The sequence below is a fragment of the Nicotiana tabacum genome, chromosome 12, assembly GCF_000715075.1.
Source record: "Nicotiana tabacum cultivar K326 chromosome 12, ASM71507v2, whole genome shotgun sequence".
Taxonomy (NCBI): Eukaryota; Viridiplantae; Streptophyta; class Magnoliopsida; order Solanales; family Solanaceae; genus Nicotiana; species Nicotiana tabacum.
The window spans coordinates 54,578,705-54,589,823 of record NC_134091.1 but is presented as its reverse complement, the minus strand read 5'-3'; positions in this window follow the sequence as shown (position 1 = coordinate 54,589,823).

Sequence of the window (11,119 nt, the reverse complement as noted above, 5' to 3'; positions counted from 1 at the left end):
TATCCATGACCTTACGAACTCAAATATATAATTTCTACTCAATCCCATAATCAATTTCAAACTTCATTTTACCAAACCCTAGGTTTTTCAACATAATCCCATAAATTCTAGAATTTCTATTTTAAAATCTACCCATAATCTATGTATTAAACTCACATTAGGTAGAAATCACTTACCTCAAAATGCTATATGAAAATCCCCCTCTAAGAATAGCCTAAGTCCCGATTTTAAAATATCAATCTTCCCATCAACCCTTCTTCGCGATCGTGGAAGTACCCTCACATTCGCGAAGGCAAAAGCTGCCAAAGCCCAGAAAAGCTTCTTCGCGAACCCGACTAGGCCTCCGCGGTCGTGAAGGTCAACCTGACTAACACTTCCCGAACGCAGTTAGCCCTTTGTGAACGCAAAGACCAACGGCCAAGCCTCCCCAGGCCCAACCCCTTTTACGTGAACGCGAGCATGATGTCGTGAATGCATAGACCACTGGCCTCGTAAGCTACACGATCACATACTTACTATTGCGATCACGTAGCACAAAAATCCTCCAGCTCAAATCCTTCATTGCGGACACGAGAACCTATCCACGTTCGCAAAGAAGGAAACCATTACCAGCAAAATTTACCACTTTGAACTTCGCTCCGGGTGGTCAGAAACGCACCCGAGCCACCAGGGACCCCATCCAAATGCTCCAACAAGTCCATCAACATTATACGGACCTACTCAAAGTCTCGAAACACGCATCAAAACCAAGAATCGCATCTCAAAATTAATTTGATCAACCTTTGAACTTTAATCTTCTTCCAACAAGCTCCGAATGCGGCGAATCATACATAGAAAAATAGGAATGACGTCAAATTTTACGCACAAATCATAAATCACTATACAAACCTATTCTAAGGTTTGAAATCCCAAAAGAATATCTATAACACCAAATTCTACATCAACCAAAACTTAGGAAACACTAAAACCTTCAAGATACCAACTTTCTAAAATAAGAGCCGAAATGCTCCCGGATCACCCAAAACTCGATCCGAACACCATCTCTCTAAGTACCAACAAATGCGGATCATCATACTGATGGGCCTTGATCCGCTCGAATAAAGAAGACTAAGCCACAACACATGCAAGAATGCAACTGGGCTCTGAAATGTCCAGCCTCACAAGTCAGTTAGCTAACGAACTAATGTCCAAAGCCAATGGCCTCTCCCCTGCTGAAATAAATGTCAAACAACCCGTACTATCGGCCTTTCTGCTCAAGGCATCTACAACCACATTCGCCTTACCTGGATGATAAAGGATGGTAATCTCATAATCCTTGATTAACTCAAGCCACCTGTGCTGCCTCATATTAAGGTCCCTCTGCTTAAACAAATGTTATAAACTGTGGTGAATGGTTTAAACCACACACGACACCCAATAAAGATAATGCCTCCAGATCTTGAGGTCATGAACTATTACAACCAACTCCAAATCATGCATAAGATAATTCTTCTCGTCGTGCTTCAGTTGACGTGAAGAATATGTAATAACTCGCCCATCCTGCATCAATATACAACCCAATCCAATGCGTGAAGCATCACAATACACAATATACATCCCCGAACTGGAGGGCAAAATAAACACTGGTGTCTTAGTCAATGCAGTCTTGAGCTTCTGAAAGCTCACCTTGAAATCATCGTACCATATGAACTGAGCACCCTTCTGGGTAAATCTAGTCAAAGGAGCTGCAATAGACGAGAATCCCTCCACACACCGACGAAAAAAGCTTGCTAGTCCTAAGAAACTCCTGATCCCGTTCGATGTGGCAGGATGAGGCCAACTCTAAAGCGCCTCGAACTTCCTAGGATCTACCTTAATACACTCGTATGATAATACATGCCCCAAGAAATCCACAGAATCTAACCATAACTCACACATGGAGAACTTAGCATACAGTTTTTGTTCCCTCAAGGTCTGAAGCAATATCCTCAAATGCTGCTCGTGCTCGGCCATACTACGCGAGTAGATCAATATGTCATCAATGAAGACAATGACAAATAAGTCAAGATATGGCCTAAACACCCGATTCATCAAATCCATAAATACCTCTGAGCCATTAGTCAAGCCGAAGGACATCACTAGAAACTCATAGTGCCTATATCTAGTTTGGAAAGTTGTCTTCGGAACATCCAAAGAACAAATCATTAGCTAATGATACCCAGATCTCAAGTCAATTTTCGTGAACACTCTAGCACCCTGTAGCTGATCAAACAAATCATCAATACATGGCAACGGGTACTTATTCTTAGTGGTGACTTTGTTCAGCTGGCGGTAGTCGATGCATATCCGCATACTCCCATTCTTCTTTTTTACAAATAATACCAGTGCACCCCAAGGCGACACAATCGGCTTGATAAACCCCTTCTCCAGCAACTCCTCAAGCTGCTCCTTCAACTCCCTCAACTCCACTAGAATCATACGATATGGTGAAATAGAGATGACCTCAAAGTCGGTCAAATCAAGCAACAGAAGATCTGCTCAAGTCTCATAACCATAGAAAGTCATTACACACGACCGGTTAACCTGGTCCACAATAATAGAATCCCGTACTAGCATGGACACATATATAGGAACACCCAAGGACTCACGAGATACATCCAGATAAGGAGAAAATAGAGAATATACATATGAATAAGTTGACCCCGGATCAAATAGTACTGAAGCATACCTACTACAGACAGAGATAATACCTGTGATCACGGCGTTTGAGACTACTGCATCTGGTCTGGCTGGGAAGGCATAAAATCTTGCCAGATCGCCACATGGCTGGACTCCACCTCTAGGGTGACCCCTATACACCTGCCCTCCGCCTCTGTCTGGCCAGATGGGCAGTGCGTCAGCTGGTGAGGTGATCATGTGCTGATGGCCTTGTTGTACTACCTTGCCCTGAAGCCTGGGGCAAAACTTCCTCATATGACCAAGCTCCCCGCACTCATAGCAACCTCTCGGTGCGGAAGACTCCTGACCCTGAGTCTGACCCTAGTGACCTAAATTCCCACTAGAGGAACGCTGAATAGCCGGTGGGGGTAGGTGCTCTCTAGAATGGCACTAAAGTAGGGCCGCACTGGAGCACCCTGGAGTAGGCGGTGGTGCTGAATACATGGGTCTGCTAGACTGGCCCCTTGTGAACTGACCTCTGGCCCTAGATGGTGTGCCACTAAATCTACCAGAATGTCGAGGCTGCTTCTTCACCCGGCCCTTGCTGCGGATACCCTTGATCCTTCGAGCTATCTCCATAACCTGATCGTAAGGAGTCCCCATCTCAACCTCCAGGTTATAGTAACCTGGATAACATAACGCAAGCCCGTAATAAACCTTCGCAATCTCTCTGCATCTATGGGGAGTATCATAACTGCATAGCGAGACAACTCAGAGTATCTCGCCTCATAGTCGGTCACGGATATCTAACCCTATTGGAGCCGCTCGAACTGACCTCATAACTTATCCCTCTATGAGGGTGGATTGTACCTCTCCAAAAAGACATGTGTGAACTGGTCCCAAGTCAAGGGAGATGAACCCGCATGCCTACTATAGAGATAAGATTGCCACCATCTACGGGTCTTTTCCTCCAGCGAATATGTGGTGAAGTCCACCCTACTAGACTCCAATACTCGCATATTATACAACCTCTCCCTACAATGATCAATAAAGTCATGTGGATCCTATGACCGTTCACCGCGAAAGACATGAGGACAAATCCTAGTCCATCTGTCCAGACATTTCTGCTCCTCGATGGATATGGTCAGTCTGGTATTTGGTCTAACTGCTGAAAACGGATGAGCCTCGCCCACAAGAAGTGCACCTAGGGTCTGATAGATGGCAACAACGTGCCTTGGAGCATAAGCGGTAGGGGTCTGTGCTCCCTTCCCACCTGAGATATGGTTGGGTCTATTGGAAATAGCCCAGACTAAGTCATATAATCCATGAACTACAGCATACAGCCCATGGCCTCCTGAAATCCCGGTGCAGCCATAAAATCCGTCGAGGCCGGCTCAGTTGTAGGCGCCTCATCCTTCTCCTCAATAACTGGATCCACTGGTAGTACCATAGGAGTAACTCTAGGACTCTCTCGTCCTATAGTAGGAGTTGTGGCTCTCCCTCGACCTCTGCCTCTACCTCTAACAATCAACGGAGCAGCCCCTCTACCGTCGGGTATAGTCATAGCGTGTGTTCTCACCATTTGTGAGAGAATAAAAAAAAGATACATAGCACAACATCAATTGCTCGATAGAGTATGAAGAAAGATAAGTTTCCTAACACCATGTAGCCTCTCGAAGATAAGTACAGATGTCTCCGCACTGATCCACAAGACTCTACTAGGAATGCTAATGACTTGTGAGACATTTGTGAACCTAGTGCCCTGATACTTTGCACCAGCACCAGCAAAATCTGCCATTTTACACTTAGCTCCGGGTGGTCCGAAACACACCTGAGCCACCCGGGACCCCGTCCAAATGCACCAACAAGTCCATAAATATAATACGGACTTACTCAAAATCTCGTAACACATAAAACATCATTAAAATCAAGAATCGCACCTCAAAACCAATTTAATCAACCTTTGAACTTCAAGATTTTTCCAACAAGCTCCGAATGCGACGAATCATACTTAGACAACTTGAAATGATGCCAAATTTTATGCACAAGTCATAAATCACTATGCGAACCTATTCTAAGGCTCGAAATCTCAAACGAATATCGATAACACCAAAGTCTACTTCAAAGCAAACTTAGGAAACTCTAAAACCTTCAAGACTCCAACTTTCAACAATAAGTGCCGAAATGATCTCGGATCACTCGAAACTCGATCCGAACACATGCCTAGATCCAAAATTATCATAAGAACCTATTGGAACCTTCAAATTCTGGTTCCGAGGTTGTTTACTTAAAATGTTGATCAAGTCAAACTTGGCCACCTTAGGCCACTATTAAGGAACTAAGTGTTCCAAATTCGATCTGAACCCTTCTAAAACCAAACCAATCACCCCCCCAAGTCGTAAAATAGTAAAAGAACATACGAGAAGTCTTAAATAGGGTCAATCCTCAATTACTTACTCAATACCTCTCGATTAAGGGGTGATTATGCCTAATTTAACTTTCTCAAGTTCAAATGGGTAGCTATTAGTGCAATTGATTATGAGCCCAAGTAAGATTATCACTATCTCTAGTTCAAATTTGTTAATTAAACTAATAAATGATTCAACTAGTTTAATTTTCTATTAGACAAATTTTCCTAAACTAAGTTCTTCTTTCTCAAGTAAGAAAAAAGGACAAAAAGATATGAATCGATGTTTTCAACCATCAATTCTAACTATAAAGTATAAACAAGGCTAAATAACACTTAACTCAATCAAATAACAAGCACAATATTAATGACCCATAATATTTACACACTAGAATTGGATCACAATCCTAGATAAAAGTCTAGCTACTCATAATAATAGATATAGGAAGATAAAAATAAGAAGAAATCAAAAACATAAAATTAAAAATAAAAGAAAGAGTGGAAGCTATTCTTCAATTGTAGCTCACACTTGCTCAAAATAGATAAAAGTAACTAACTCCTAGCTGCTACAGTGAAAAGATGCCCTAAAAAGTCATAAAGTTCTATTTATAGGGCTCCTAAAATCTCTAACAAAAATTCCCCTCGGAGGATTTTGCAATCCGCACTTTGTTGGGTTGACATTGCCTGTGTTTTCAGTGGGTAAAGTTCTATGGTCGCACTTCAGCTTTTGCCGCCGCACATCATCTTTTGCGGCTGCACTTTGAGTTCTGTGGACCGCATTTGAGGAGGCTTCAAAATTGTCTAACTGCTCATTCTCTAATCTTTCAGTTTGTCAATGCAAACCTATTTTGCAGACCAAAGTACGACCGTACATTTTCTTCTGCGGACCACACTTTTGCCTAAAGTTCTAGAACCTTCAGTTCTTCTTATGCAGTCGTATTTCTTCTTTACGGATCGCATTTGCTTTTGCGGCAGCAGTTGTAATTCTATGGACTGCACATTTCTCAACACTTCTCCTCTTCACTTAATTAGGCTAGAATCATCTACTTTTTTAATCATTTTTCTTCATTGAATTATACTTTCCAGCACACCTACAATTCAACCAATTTCATTAGATTAGGACACAAAATCATTACTTTGGGACTAAAAATTATAGCAAGAAGATATTAATAAGTGGTTAAAATTTATACTTATCAACTTCTCCAAACTTAATTCTTTGTTTGTCCTCAAGAAACTAGATTAGCACCCTCTTTCCCACACTCTATGGACATTTCAAGGAGTCACCCACAAGTCATTCATTCTCAGTTGGGACCAACAATTATCTATAATACTCATGAATTCTAGACAAGCTATCAAATTATTCAAAAAGGTGTATCTTGCTTATCTCATGCAATTCTAGTGTGACATTTGAGCCTCACGGGTTAACTTCATTCATCATAGATTCTTGGTCTTTCATGCTAATCATGGTGGACTCTAAATGCTTCCTCTTCTACCTTCCATTTTCATTGCTCACATCGATATCCAACACTTAATTTCTGGTGCATCAAAGGTTTTAATATTCTCTTATAAAGAATAGTCACAACTTAAGCTTCAAGTACCATAGGCTTGCCCCTCATGTACATCTCCACTAATGTAAGCATACTAGGTCTGAAACCGAATAGGACTTCTTTCTAGTTGTATTGAAGGCTTTTAATTCGGGGTAGGATAGTATATGGGATACAATTGGTTACACATTTCCTTAAGCACTTCACTCATTATTTCTTGGCTCATAATTTGTCGTAAAACATCATAGATAGAACCTTTGGAGGTTATTCTTCTTTTTGAAGGCTAGAGAGACTTTCCATCACTCTTTGTTGACAATTTCATTCATTTTCTTCCTTGATTTTATGCTAGAGATACTTGGATCACTTTATTTCATCAATCTCCCTTTTGCCCGTTTTTGGTCCCCTTTTGTTCACAATACTTGCTTTTCTTTATCTTTTTTTTCTTTCATGAAGATCATTTATTTTCTTTCTTTTTGATGCCTTGGTATCTCTTTATATTTCTCAACTCTCCCCCCAAACTTAGGCTTTGAGCCACCTACTAATATGAGTGCTTAGGAAGGTTCGGGTGCCAAGAGGAGATTATGATCACAAGGTGAAAGGCTTATAGCAAGGTTGCCAAAATAAAAAGACTAAAGGCTCAAAGGGAGTTGACTAGGGATAATGATCATAGGGCGGCAACTGAAAGCTCAAACGGTCCACGGAAAGCCTACAATCATCTTTCAAACCAAGCAAACTCAAAATTTTGACTTGAAGCATATTCGGGGCAAGTTCTAGACTATCCACTCAAGCACTTGGAATAGCAACAAATTTTTACCTAACCTCTCATACAAATAAACCGTAAAAGAACCCACAATGACCACAATCGAGTTAAAAGATCTCTATGGTCTACTCAGCCACCTAATGATTATTAAAGACAACACAAGAGCCTCAAAGTCACTTTACTAGAGTTACTTCCTCAAAAATAATTCACAACAACCTTGTCTCAGACCATAAGCATGCAGTTAATTATGTTGGTGCCACATGAAACATAACTAAAATGTTTTCATTGAATAGCTTGATTAGGGCTTTTATTCATTTCTACTTACTACAATTATTACCGAAACATGTAACTGACTAATTCCCATAAGAAAGTTTTCATACTATCCTTCCTCGGGAAAAGTCACCTAGTTCACGCAAGAGACCACCTTTGGAAAGAATCGTGGCATGAAGAAAATCAAAGGCTTATTGACAATAAAAAGAAATAAAAACATAGATATTTAAACTACCAAAACATACTATTGATTACTACTACATGCAACAAACTACTACAAACTATCAAAATATATCATCAAATTATTACATCCCAATTTCAATCATCAAATCAAATCAAAGTTGTAACGACCCGACCGGTCATTTTTCTTTCTAGATCCCAATTTCCCTATTTAAGACTTCTTGTAATCTTTCCTATTTTATGGCTTGCGGGGATGGTTGGTTTGATTTTGGAAGGGTTCAAGTTGAATCCGGAACACTTAGTTCTTTAATAATGGCCTAATATGGTAAGTTTGACTTGAGTCAACATTTTGAGTAAACGACTTAGGATTTGAAGGTCCCAATAGGTTCATATGGTGATTTCGGACTTGGGTGTATGTTCAGATTGTGTTTTAGGTAGACCAAGAGCATTTAGGTGCTTATTGTTGCAAGTTGGCACATTGAAGGTTTTAGAGTTTTTTAAGTTTGATTTAAAGTAGACTTTGGTGTTATCTATGTCCGCTTGAAGTAGAGTTTTTTGAGTTTGTATAGTGATTGGTGACTTGTGTGTAAAATTTGGCTTCATTCCGAGTTGTCTAAGTATGATTCGTCGCGTTCAGAGTTAGTTGGAAGAAGTTTGAAGTTTAAAAGTTGATTAATTTAGTATTGAGGTGCGATTCTTAGTTTTGATGTTATTTTATGTGTTAGGAAACTTCGACTAGGTCCATAATATATTTATGGACATGTTGGTACATTTAGACGGGGTCCCGGGAGGCTTGGATGAGTTTCGGACTACCCGGAGCAAGGTTAAAGTTGGAAGATTTTGCTGGTTTGTTGGTGTACTGGTGTGCTTCCGATAAGGATGTTCTGCAATCGCGAAGGAGGCTGGTGGTTTGCTCTTCGTGAATGCATGGTAGGTCAGAGGTTTGCTCTTCGTGAATGCAAGGTGGGCCCCACGAATGCGATGGAGGATATGGCTCCTCTTTGTTAATGCGGAGCTACCGTCGCGAAGAATGAAGAGGCAGGAAGAGCTATGAGGCTTAAGCCTTCGCGAACACGACAGTGGGATCGCGAACGCGGAGGGCTAGGGGAGCTTGTATCACAAACGCAGCCTAGGAATTGCGATCGCGATGAAGATTTTCTTGGCTGAAGGCAGATTGTCTTCGCGATCGCGAGGCATTTTCTACGATCGTGATAAAGAAATCCCAAGGCAGAATGTATTTTTATTACGGGACTTAGTCTCATTTTCCCTATTTTTCCTTTGGCTTAAGTGATTTTGGAGCTCTTTGGAGGGGGATTTTCATCAAGCATCATAAGGTAAGTGATTTTTACCTATTATGAGTTAAATACATGGATTATGAGTAGATTTTAACATAGAAATGAGTGAAACTTTGGAAAATCCTAGGGTTTAGTAAAAATGGGATTGACCACAAATTTAACTATGGAAATGAGTATAAGTTATATATTTGAGTTCGTATTTCCATGGGGAACATCTAGCTCCAAACATTTCCGGAATTCGGGCACGAGAGCTCATGGGTTGACTCTCCAAGTTGGGTTAGGAATTTTCTCTAATAGTTAAATTATGATCTTTTGAGCATACATTGATTGGTTTGTACGTCCTTTGATTAGTTTCGGGTTGCTCTGCATCGTTTTGAAACGACTAGTGAGGTTTGAGAGCCGAGTAGAGGGCTTGGAAGCGAGGTTAGTCTCTTGCCTAATTTTGTAAAAGAAAATTATCCTCGTAGGTATTCTAATTGTTGTGTGCTACTTGTTATGGGTTCTACATACATATGAGGTGACGAGAGTCCGTGGGTAGCTAGATTCTTGTTTATGTACATGTAGACTTAGATCTTTACCATGCCTTAATTGTACTATTTGAATTAAACTTGTTTGTTTGATTACATAAATTTATAATTTAAATTGGACTAGAATTTATGTGTTGACCAAGCCTCTTTACCTTGTGTTACAGAGGGATATTTGATTGTCGGTAAAAGTTATGTTTTTCTTGCATTCCTATCCTCATGTTGTATTTATGTGAACGGTAGTCCAAGAAACATTCTCTACTCTTGTGAATTGGGTCGTACGCCTCGATAGTGCTATGAAATAGCATTATGGATCAGGTCATACCACCTTGGTAATATTTTGAGATGCATCCGTGGATCAGGTCATACGACCTCAACAGTGTATACTATTATTATGGATCGGGTCGCACGACCTCGACAGAATTCGTGCGTAATATTCAATAGGAGTAAGAATACACATGAGATTTCTTTCTTGACTTGAGACTTGACATCTACTTGATTTTCCTTGTTCGTTTGAGATAACATTTAGTATTTGAGGATTTCATATTATATTTATGTTGAAGGATTATGTTAGTTACATTACTTATTTAATCGCTACTTGTTGTGTTTCATGCTTGTCTATTTTCATGTACTTTGAATATTGGACCACTAGTAAGTGTCGTTGTCGACCCTTTGTCACTACTTCTTCGAGGTTAGACTAGATACTTATTGGGTACGCGTTGATTTACGTACTCATACTATACTTCTGCATTAATTATGCATGTACTGAGGCATGTACTTCAAGAGGTCATTCGGGCATGTAGACGCACTATTCGGAGACTTGGTGGTGAGATGCTCTCCATGATTCAATCTACAGCACCCGAGTCTCCTTCTTGTTATATTTATTATTTTTGTCTGTTTTATGTCAGACAGTAGCTATAGTGGTTTTGTATATTCTACTTGATTGCTCATGCACTTATGACACCGGCTTTTGGGGGATTTTTAGTGGATGTTCACTATTGTAGCTAATCACTTCGCTTCATATTTTATTTATACTCTGTGAATTGGTAAGGAAGATTGTGTATTTTCATGGTTTCTAGATTTAATTCCATTTACTTAATGTAATTCCTGATTTTAAAAGTTTATAATTGGATAATGAAGTTGGAGGTTTACTGTTGGCTTGATTGACGACATTGTTGGGCACCATCAAGGCTTATGGTAGGAATCAGGTCGTGACAGCTTGGTATCAGAGCATTAGGTTCACATGGGTTTTACGAGTCATAAACAGACCTAGTAGAGTCTTGTGGATCGATGCGGAGACTTCCATACTTACAAGAGGATACAGGGTGTTGGGAAACTTCTCTTTCTTCATCTCCTACCGTGTAGTCGATGTTGTGCTAAGTCATCTTTCTTTTATTCTCTCATAGATGGTGAGAATGCACGTGATGACATCACCTAGTGTTAGGCCCTCAGACATCAGCCGTTAGAGGTAGAGGCAAAGGCCGAGGGAGGACCACATCTCC